Consider the following 11759-nt stretch of genomic DNA (forward strand, 5'->3'; position numbering starts at 1 on the left):
AACATATAGACCGACTACGGTCAAAATCCAGATGAAAATAAGATAACCCCAAATGCTAGATCCCCGATCGTCCCAACTGGGCTCCACTACTGATCATCAGGAAAAGACACATAGTAACGACCACGTTCCTCGTCGAACTCCCACTTGAGATCGACGCCATCATCTGCACTGGCATCGTCGGCACCTGCAACTGTTTTGGTAGAATCTGTGAGTCACGGAGACTCAGCAATCTCACACCCGCGAGATCAAGACTATTTAAGCTCATAGGAAAGGATGGATGTAAAGAGGTGGAGCTGCAGCGGCAAAAGCATATATGGTGGCTAACTAGCGCAAATGAGAGCGAGAAGAGAAGCAATGGAACGGCCGCCATCTAGCAATGACCAAGAAGAGGTCCTGAACACCTACTTACGTCAAGCATAACTCAGACCGTGTTCACTTCCCGGACTCCGCCGAGAAGAGACCATCACGGCTACTCACGCAGTTGATGTATTTTACTTGGGTCAAGTGACAAGTTATCTACAACCGGACATTAACAAATTCCCATCTGCCTCATAACCGCGGGCACGGCTTTCGAAAGATAATACCCTGCAGGGGTGTCCCAACTTAGCCCATCATAAGCTCTCACGGTCAACGAAGGATAAACCTTCTCCCGGAAAGACCCGATCAGTCTCGGAATCCCGGTTTACAAGACATCTCAATAATGGTAAAACAAGACCAGCAAAGCCGCCCGAATGTGCCGACAAATCCCGATAGGAGCTGCACATATCTCGTTCTCAGGGCACACCGGATAAGTCAAGCTACGAGTAAAACCAGACCTCGAGTTTCCCCGAGGTGGCCCCGCAGGCTGCTCGGTTCGGACCAACACTCGAAGGAGCACTGGCCCAGGGGGGTTAAAATAAGATGACCCTCGGGCTCGCGAAAACCCGGGGGAAAAGGCTTAGGCGGCAAATAGTAAAACCAAAGTTGGGCCTTGCTGGAGGAGTTTTATTCAAGGCGAACTGTCAAGGGGGTCCCATAAATCACCCGACCGCGTAAGGAACGCAAACTCAAGGAACATAATCCCGGTATAACAGTAACTAGGGCGGCAAGAGTGGAACAAAACACCAGGCATAAGGCCGAGCCTTCCACCCTTTACCAAATATATATAGATGCATTAATTAAATAAGAGATATTGTGATATCCCAACATATCCATGTTCCGACATGGAACAAACTTCAACTTCACCTGCAACTAGCAACGCTATAAGAGGGACTGAGCAAAAGCGGTAACTTAGCCAAACAACGGTTTGCTAGGAAAGGATGGTTAGGGGCTGACATGGCTAAAATGGGAAACATGATATAGCAAGTGATAGGTAGCGGAGCATGGCAATAGAGCGAACAACTAGCATAGCAAAGATAGAAGTGATTTCGAGGGGTGGTCATCTTGCCTGCAAGGTTCTCAGAGTTGTCGAAAGCTTGATCCTCGTAAGCGTACTCGGCAGGTTCCTCGTTCACGAACTCGTCTCCCGGCTCTACCCAAGACAAGAACACAAACAAACGGAACCACAATCAACCACGAGAAATGCACAAGCAACATGATGCAAAACATGTATGATATGCGAGATATGATATGCGATGCATATGCGTGCTCCGGAAGGAAATGATGAACATGGTAGTAACTTGGCAAACCAAGCATGCCACTGGGAAGATGAGATGATTTCGGTCGAAATCGATATGAAGATCACCGGAATCGGATGCACGGTTTGCAAAAGGCAAGCAAAACAAGAATGACACTAATCTGCGATAAACAGCAAGATATCACTTAAAATGCAACAAGTAGCAAAGCTGCAGCACCCCAACATAGCAACAAAGCACATAGCAGTAATCTACAGGAGAAGCTTGACAAAAGAGGAACACTGAGATACGTCTAGTTCACAACATATCAAGCTCAAACAAGCATGGCAAAAGTGCAAAAGATTACAGGTTCACAGACTTAGTGAAAAACTGGACATGGCAGAAATCAGCATCAGGTAGCAATGTTCAGAGCACGAAATCAACATGCTACAGAAACTTAACATAGCAAAACAAGGCATGGCAGTGTTCTACTAAATGCACATGACAAAAGTCCCTTACTGACCATAAGCCAAAAAGGACCAGAAGATATGATGGCAAGCATGTAAACATAGCAAGTTTCGTTAACAGGTTTCAGACTTAGCGGAAAACAGAGCATGGCAAAAATATTAATATGTAGGCCTCTTTGTGAGCTTGATGCACTCACTACAGAGCAATGCATGACAAACCAAGAATACCTACAGCAAGATGGCATGTTTATGAAGCTATCCATGGCAAGAACAATTGCATATCATGTATGGGGCAACTACAATAAGCTTGGCAAAATTGCATATCATGTTAAGAGTCTGCCAGAAATATTTTATAGCAAAAGTAGAGCAAGATTGAGTCATGCTAAGGCACTCCATATTTGCAAACAATTGCAGGAATGGATTAATTACAACTATAGCTACAAAACATCCTTAATGAACATCTCCAAAATGTTCATGGATCTCTCTGTAGCATCAAGTTTACATGGCAACAAAATTACAGCAGACAATGACTTAGAGAAATCACTAAATCCTAGAGAAATCACCAAGTCCGTGAAATCAGAAATATTACGGGGCCTACTTTGCATGCTTGTGCTAGTCACCACAGATATCACAAAAATACATGGACTACACCACTGGAAATATGTCATGGCATACTTCAAAACACATGTAGAGCTCATGCTCATAATATGCACAGATTAAATGGTACAAAAATGACAAATCTCCAAGTTCTGTCAAGAACCAGAGAATAACAGCAACTAGCCCTCTTCCAACGAAGATTTGGGCATCAAGATGACCTCTAATGAACATGGTGAAATTGAACAAAATTAAGAGCATCACGAGACGAACAATTTGACATATTACACGCGCGAATCGGAGCTACATGCACGGAGTTATGGCATCACGAACAGAGGCACTTGCTGATAAATTCTGGGGACTTAGAAGAAATTAGGGAGGCAAGAAAGTCAACGCTCACGAGGGAGAGATCCAGATCGGATCGAGGAGGAGTTCGGCCGGTGGAGGAGCTCGTCGGCGACCAGAGGAGAGGACGGCGGGGGAAGGAGGAGGCGAGGCCGGAGGGTCGCCGGCGTCGGGCGGGGCGCCGGAGGGAGCGGAGTCCGGCGGGACCGGCGGGTCGGCGGGGCCGGCCGGCGAGCTCGGCGGCGCCGGCGGCGGCTCGGCGAGCGCGCGGCTCGGGCGGAGCCAGGCGCCGGGCTCGGGCGCGCGGAGGCGGAAGGGCGGCGGCGGACGGGCCCGCGGCGGGCTTCACGGGCCGGCGCGGTGGGTGGCCGGAGACGGGACACGTGGCGCGCTGCGATTCGTCCGCCGGCGCGGGCGGACGTGTCCGGCGGCGCGAGGTGGAGGACGCTAGGGTTCGTCTGCGATTCCGTTTTTGGGGATGCACACATATAAATAGGTAGAAGGAGCTAGGAGACTCCAAATGAGGTGCGGTTTTCGCCCACACGATCGTGATCGAACGAGCTAGAGCATGGAAGAGAGTTTGGTGGGTTTTGGGCTGGTTTTAGAGGGGGTTTTTGCTGGATACTCAAATGGACTTTGCGGATGCCCGGTTAACCGTTGGAGTACCAAACGACCTCCGAATGGAACGAAACTTGACCGGTAGTCTCCGGGTGGTATATTAAGACCACTTGACAAGCCTCGGTCCATTCCGAGAAAGTTTGACACACGCACACGAAAGAAAACAAGAGGGGTGCACCGGAGGAGATAGGAGCGCCGGATTGTAAAACGGACAACGGGGAAAATGCTCGGATGCATGAGACGAACACGTATGCGAATGCAATGCACATGATGACATGATATGAAAATGCATGACATGACAAAATACAAAACGAAAGACAAAACCCGACAACGGAGGGAAAAACATATCACATAGCCGAAAATGGCAAGAGTCGGAGTTACAAATATGGCAAGTTACATGCGGGGTGTTACAGGAGAGCTGCCGCTGCCGCCGGCGCCGTCCCCGCGTCCCCTTGCCGTGGTGCGCCCTCTCCCCATCTCCACAGGCCCTAACCCTCTCTCAATCCCCTCACCTTCTCTCCTGTGTGGATTCGTCCCTCACCGGATCGAATCCTCCGAGCCGGCGGTCTGCAGGGCCGGGCGGGAGCGGCGCGTCCCCGTCGGCGTGTCGGTGGTGACGGCCCCGCGGATCGAGGCTGACCCTCAACGGCGCTGGCGCTGCGTCGATCTGGCGCGCGCTTCTGCTCGAGGGGCAGCGTGGTTCAGCGACGACGAGATGCTCGTCCATCTCCTTCTCATCGACCAAATCGTCCAGGATTCCTCATCCACCGCCGCGCCCAAGGTGAGCACAGATCCTGCCTCCAGAACATTCTTCGAATTCGCGTCCATTATGGGTTCCTGCTCGTGCGCCTCACCGATTCCCTCGAGGTTTCGACGCCCCCCGCAATGAATTCTCTTCCTCGTGGTTCGTGGGTTCAAGTTTCGCAGATGATTGGTTTCTATCTTGTGTGATTGCAAGTTTTTGTATAGATAGCTTGGTACAGACTAGAGCATGGCTGACTGGCATCATACATATTCATAAAATTAGTTGCTTTGTTTTGGATAGGTAGGTGTATATGTTACCATTGGCTAGAGAGACTCATTCATAGGAAACGGTCTAGAACCTCTCATGGATAATCCTTAGTTGCCTTGCTGTGGTTCAGTGTGGACTGTGGAGGCTGCGTAGTGAGTTCTGGGCTAAGCGTTGTCAAGCAGGATGGTGCCTCGAGCTTGACATACCAAAGTTGCAGTTTTTTAATATGCAGCGACACATGGGCGGGCTATAAGGGTAGTCAGATTGATCTTTAAGCATAGACATTTTCATCAAAGATGATTCTGTTGAGAAAGTAAAATAATTGTGTTGTTATATTATGATCTCCAGTGTAAGATCAAAACAAGAAAACATACGTTTTACTTTTTCAGTAATGTAACTTCTGATTATTTTTTACACGACTCCTGTTGGGGGTTTGGTTGTAGTTTCAGTGCGCCATCTACTCGGCTCCTACCCCAATGTTGCTGAGTTCAGGTCACAACATTGTGATCTCCTTTTTCTTCGAGAAGAATCCATCCAATGCTCTGATCTAGAAAAGGCAACAAAAGTAGTTTCATTCGTCCATGGATACTTGGTCCGGCCTCTCGAGAAAGGGCTATACTATATATGCTGCAATATACACTTGCCGCCCTGTACGAATTCAAGGTCAAATTTCTCCTCTCTACTCAATTAATTTACCATGTTTTGTTTTAGCCTCTTCTGACTTTAATCAGTGTTATTTTTCTGCTCTCCAGCAATCAGCACTCTGATTATTCCGTCTGTACACAATTGCCTTTGCTTTCTCAACCATGGGTACAATTTCTCTCATCTTTTCTGGAGATCCCACACTATTCCTTCGGAGCAGGAAGTGCACTTTTGAAAGGTGTTAGCATGCTTCATAATTGCCTATGCACCTGGTACCTATATGATGTTAGTATCAGTTGCTCCTGTGACTGCCATGGGGGTCTCTCTCATCAGTTTACTCATAGTGTTCAATCCAATTTGGGAATTTAAAATCAAGGGTATTGTTCTGTTAGTGGCATTATGCAAGTGAAAGGGGATATGGTATGGGGTAGTCATCATGGCAAACCCAATTGCAGCCTTATTGTCTGTGACATTCGTGTCCCTTATTCTACTTCTACTACTGGACTTGTCGTTGGTCTCGATGAGTCATCTGGTGGCAAAGTGGAACCACGTACCAGCACAACCACCGACACCATTCATGTATGCACATTGTTCTATCTTCCTTTTAGTGCAGGCAATGTATTTACATGCAAAACATGAGACGGTGGGGTTTCATTCTGTATCCCCGATATTATGCACAATCATATATGTACATTGTTCTATCTATTCCTTTTAGTACAGTTTATACCTTAGAAGGAAGTGGCATGTGGAATCGAAAGGAAGTGGCTTAGATAGTATCATGTTTCTCTTTTCACTTAAAACAGTGCAGCATGTAACAAGTGCAGTTTTAATTTTAGTTTGGATACTAATGCACTGACATGCATCTTTTATGTTTAATAATGCACTGATGTTCATCTCTTTTGCTATTTGCACTGCAAGATTTAATAAAAGTTATCTTTGGATGGTTCACATTTTAATAGAGAAACAACTAGAGTGACATTGTGGGTGCGTGGAGGTGGTTTCATCCTCATCGACGGTGGAGGTGGTTTCCATTCCTGTTTTGGGCGACCAATGCATGCAGATTTGTATAGAATATCTTGTCACCTGAAAGGTATAGGCTGAGATGATCGTTTTATTTGCAGACAAGATCAAGGACTAGACCAACGCGGTCTTTGCACACGAACCAATGTGGGCCAGTTGCATCGGTAAAATAGCATCACCGGCTTAGGAAGTAAGTTCCTCTGTTTAGGTGTATTGATGTTTCTGAACTAGCAGGCACAATTCATCTCATGACCACTGGGCTGTCGTCTTTACTTTTTCTGAAATTTGTGACCAAGTGGTTAAAGCCTGAAACCAAAGCTTGGTCTTTCTCCAAATTTACCATGGTGTAATTTTATGCCACAATCAAGCATTGGATAGAAAATAAACATGTTATCAAGATAATATATCAGTTTTAGAAATACATATTGATCGACTATACAAGCGTTTCTTTTTACTGAATTTCTTTTTGCTATTTTTCTATCTATATCACTCATTTTGTTGACATGTTTATTCAAATGTGCCTAATGTTTCTTTGCTTTTCCTGGTTTCTCAAAACTAACAAATGATGTTCTCTGATAAATTAGGAGGCTGAAGGTGGTAGCTTGCTGAACTCTTATTTTGAAAAAAAATCTGTAGATGTTCACATAAACCTGAAGTGTGCTCTGTTTTTCTCATATAAATGATAAACAACCACGACACCGGCACCAGCAACCATGTGCTTCTTCTCCATGGAAATGGACATGGGGCTCCAAACCACAGAATGAGAATGCAAGGTCCCTCTTCTACCCCCTCCCCCTCTGCTTGCTTGTTTTGATTTGGCCGCTCCCCTCCCTCCCTCACCCCCTGATGCGCGCAGACACAAGCAAGGGAACACCATCGCTTCACTCCTCCGGGTCGCCGCTGCTCCAACCCTACTGGACGCCATGAAAGGTATCTCTCTGCTCCCTCTCCCTCTCATGCTATGCTCTTCTTGTCCACGCCCATCCAATTTTCTTGCTGAAACTTTCGTGACTCCATTGTTGTATGAATCAATTGCTTGTCGTATGAATTTTTCTTACAGCAACTTTTAGGCAGATTTGTCGTATGAATCATGCAGAGAGAGAGAGAGGGGGAGAGGGAGAGAGAGAGAGAGAGATATTGATATGAAGTGATTGTTCATGATGTGTCTCCATTGTGTTTATATCATAGGTTATACCCTCCGCTTTATCATAGGGGTGTGTCCTCAGAGTGAAAACAAATCCCTCCGCTTTGTCCCGTTGTTAGTTTAAACAGAGAATTCTGATTAAGATCCTATATTGCATAAATGTACTGTTAGTGTGATTTAACTTCTCCATTTTTTACATCAACCAAGAAAGCATGCTGACATTCTTGATAAGCTAATTCGATTAGCATGCAGTCTAATTCAGATCCTATAATTGATCTGCAGAATCTATACCACTGAATATTTATGCAGCTTACACTGTTCTTTGCTGAAAACTTGAGCTAGACCGATTAAAATTCCACCTATCTAGAAGCTATTTCAAACAGTCGTGTGCTCTTTCAATTGTTCTAGATGAAAAATAAATCAATTGTTATAATCTGTATGTGTCTTGGGCTATCATATTTTCTGATTTACTTTTGTTTTTATTCAAAATGAACTCGACCATTTCGAAATGAACCCACATGCTTTGATTTAAGGATTCATTTTCGTTTCGGGCTAATTTGCTCCATATGTTTGGACTTCTTCATGTTGGTTTTGTACACTTTCGAGAAACAGTTCAGAATTAGCCTACTGAAGTTTTTGAAGCACATTATTTTTTACCAATCTGTTTGACATATCTAAGACGAGATTCATTTAGATATTTGTGGCTATTTTCTTTCTAATATATACACAAATCACTTTGTATTTTCAGCGATAGAGTTGGGTGTTGAAAGAAATGACTTGAAATAGTTACTTATTGGTGATGTCTTATTCACCATGCTTTATGCAATTCTAGACTTTTAGTACAATAATTTGCAATTGAAGTAAAAAATAATGTGTTATAAATACCTTGATGTGTTTGGCATCAACAAATACACAACACTCATACAACATAGCATATATAGCACTGTACTCTTTTCGGCATTTTAAGAAGAGTTATCGACCTTCTCTTATAACTGAATTGAGAAATCCACCATTCTAAAAAACTGAACTATTCCTTGCCTAGCCATTGTAGTACTTCCGTTTTTAGATTAACCAAAGTATTCATTGTCCAGGCGTTATAATACTCAGATTTTGGCTTACCACGATTTTGAAAAAATATTACGCTGCCAAGCTTGGCCTAAGTGATTTGTGATATCAAATCTGGCTTGCATAGTTTATACCAAGGCATCATTTTTTCAGTTGGTATAACAGCTATACACAACTTAATTTCTTGTGAGTATATATTTTCACAGTATGTTAAAACGGGAGAAAGAGTTTTTGCTTTAATGTTATCAAGATGTCTGTCTAAACAAGTTAGTACTATCTCGAAGTAGTTGTTGGCCAATTACACATTCTGCCCAGTTTATGCACACTGCATTTTTTTCTTACACCACCTTTTTTATTGGGAGAAAATGCATCTATATAGGATTGATGCTTGATAGGCCCATTATTATAGCAAATACCAAAGCTGGCTTTTAAGTTTTGCACTTCAGATTTCTCCCAACATAAAGTATTCACGTGAAAACATATTAGTAATGATTAGCTCAATATATCAGTTATTTAAATGTGTTGTGTTAAACCATTCCTATACATGTATGTAATTGCATTGTCAGGTAGTTTTTTTTCATTTACTCATCGATATTTGGTTCAGACATCACATGGTATAACAAGCTATAACTTATTAATTTTGACTTGGTACACTCAAACTGGCAAGTGTCGATCCTTGATATTTGGTAAATGCGGTTTTTTGAACAATTTTTGATCTTCAACTTGCTAAAGAGAGGCTTCCAGCAGCAGTCATGATTAGTTCGAACTGAAGACAGTCCAAGAACTCCGTTGTGTTGATTACTATGATCATTAGGTCATTTTATCAGTATGTCATCCTTTAACTGATCTTTTGATTACGCCCACTGCCATATTATGTAACTGAATCTATCTCTTTTCCTTTCGTGGTGGAATTGGATGTTCCTCCTATTTAATAGAAATGGATGCATTTTTTGCAATAGTAAGGGATTATTAAGTTTGCTCATCTCATTTGTCGTCGCATCATCCCTTTCCTCTAGGTTGACCGCAGTGCGCAGTGGCGGCGCTCACGTCTGCATCATCCGCATCCGTTGTGTGTGCTCCCGTCCATGTTGCTGAGGGACGCCTGCCCCTGTTGCAAGGACTGCCACTGTGGTTATGGAAGACGCTACAGATAAATCAGGTCATTTCATCCGGACATTATGACAGAAGTTTCTATACCCTGCTTGTTGTCGTAACAATTGCACTAGGTCAGGGTTTTATGACATCTGACTTCACGGTTGCTTCAGGGTATGTTATTTTTTGTTGTTTAAAATTTTGTACTACCCGGGAGGAACTGATGAGTTCAGAATATACTTATCCAAATATTTCAGCTCGATGTCGACTTTGCTACATTATCTCGATTTTTGTTGCATGCCACTTTGAACTTCTACCTAGGTAATCTCAGTAATTACTTCTCTCCCTATCAGTTATGAACTGGAACATCTCAAGTTGAGCTATGAATATACAATTTTACCTTATCGTAAATAAAATATTTACATGCTTATATCCATGTGCATATATCATTTTAGTTGCCTATGCAATATGCATACACTATTTGAAATGTGTCAATCTTCAACTTAATTATTCACTTCCAGTTGCCCACCGCTTATGCAGGCAATGCGTGGCAAGCCGCGCTTTACATTGGTTCAACCAGCCCTCTCATCAAGTATTATGTTTGTGGGATGAATAAGACACTGGTCACTCCTGGACTAAGGATGGTAAGGACCTTAAATATGCGACCTCTTACAAGTAGAGTATCGTAGTACCCGGCTCTAATCAATTGATGTTTCCTTTTCAAGCACTTCTCCTGCCACTTAACAAAAAATAATTAGAAGAACCATCTCAATGAACCAGTCGAGGACATGATGGTCAGTCTCAGCGCTGGATATGTTACGAGACAGGTTTGGCGCATAAGAGGAACACAAAAAAAGCAATTTGTCAGACTTTGTCAAGGCGGGAGGGATCAGAGAGTATCAAATGTGTTTCTTCGCCTTCAAAATTGAAAGGGGGAAACCATCGCTCACTCTCCATAATAAGCTTTAAAAAGCTAAGGTAGGAAATCACAAGTCTATACAGAAATCATTCTATGCCATGTATTTCCCGGACTATTTGCATCGGGTTCATGTGAAGTACCGCATATGAGGTTGATCGACAAGGCAATTGAATGGAGCTACTTTTCAGTATGACTAATAACTATAGCTTCGTAGATTTAACATCTATATTGTCATTGTATCTGCCTTTTTCTTCTTTATTATGTTCCAACTCTTTGTAATTGCTCTCATGTTCACGCTCGTAGTACTGAGCTTAATGTAAAGTGATGATCTTTTGTGGTCCCTTTAACTCAATAAACTTGATGTTGCCTTATAATCTCATGACGATGTTGAAACTCGATGATGACTTGCTTCTGTTAGAAGTGAATGTTTTCTTTTTCTTCTATTTTGTTGTCCTGTTTGAATACATATGCTAAACCAGGTTTCCTACTAACTTGAGCATTACCTAATTACCATATCATTGGGACCGGCACCCTCGCGCTAAGGCGCGATACCGATCTAGTATATATGCCCACGAGGCTCAAGCAATAAAACACCTATTCCACCAAATCCCTCTCTCCCTTCTAACATGGTATTAGTTTCCGGGTTCTAACCCCTAGCCGCCGCCGCTTCAGCACCCGCGCGCTGCCCCTGGGGCGGTCGGCCTCCATGACCGCCGCCGGGGGCTGCGCCGCCCGTACCTAGGGTTCGTCCGCCGGCCGTGTTGGCCCGCTGCCCTAGAGAGTCTTTTTTCCCGATCCTTTGATCCGGGTTTTCTTTCTCTCGTCGGTCGCTTTGATCGGCGTCTACTTTTTGGTTTTCCGGTCTATGTGATCCGGTTTGCGTCGCCCACCGTCGCCGTCGACCCCGTGCGCCTCTACTCCAACACCGGCGCGATTGGCCGGCTTCTTCACCGACCCGGCGGCCTCGTGCGTCGTCCGTGCGTCTGCCCGTCGGTCGCCCCGACTCGGCGGCCTCGCGCGTCGTTCGCGCGTCGGCCCGCCGGTCGCCCTGACCCGGCGGCCTCGCATCATGCGGCGGCCCTTCACCGTCGCCGTTCGCGCGACGGCCCGCCCGTCGATCTACGCCGGCCGTCACCGCCCTGCTCCGACCGGGACTCCAGCATCACCCCGACCCGGCGGCCTCGCGCCATGCGGCGGCCAATCATAGCCGCCCTGCCGCCCGCCGCCGCCGGCTTCATCTCGGTCCGCC

The 11759-nt window shown here is 44.8% G+C and overlaps 1 long non-coding RNA gene across 4 annotated transcripts; it reads left to right on the forward strand.

The window, feature by feature from the left end:
* The first annotated feature begins 4029 nt into the window (after positions 1-4029).
* LOC109769251 (uncharacterized) lies at positions 4030-10881 on the forward strand. 4 transcript variants are annotated; one of them, XR_006667298.2, is made up of 11 exons: positions 4030-4076; positions 4190-4397; positions 5072-5291; positions 5381-5849; positions 6230-6291; positions 6392-7063; positions 7147-7220; positions 9516-9658; positions 9849-9912; positions 10132-10235; positions 10317-10881. It is a non-coding gene; the product is annotated as an uncharacterized lncRNA (long non-coding RNA). The 4 variants fall into 4 exon arrangements; XR_006667297.2 differs by lacking the exon at positions 4030-4076 and having other exon boundaries at positions 4147-4397; positions 9516-9765; XR_006667296.2 differs by lacking the exon at positions 4030-4076 and having other exon boundaries at positions 4147-4397.
* Positions 10882-11759: the final 878 nt, after the last annotated feature.

The sequence above is a fragment of the Aegilops tauschii genome, chromosome 7 (genome assembly GCF_002575655.3).
Source record: "Aegilops tauschii subsp. strangulata cultivar AL8/78 chromosome 7, Aet v6.0, whole genome shotgun sequence".
Classification (NCBI taxonomy): Eukaryota; Viridiplantae; Streptophyta; class Magnoliopsida; order Poales; family Poaceae; genus Aegilops; species Aegilops tauschii.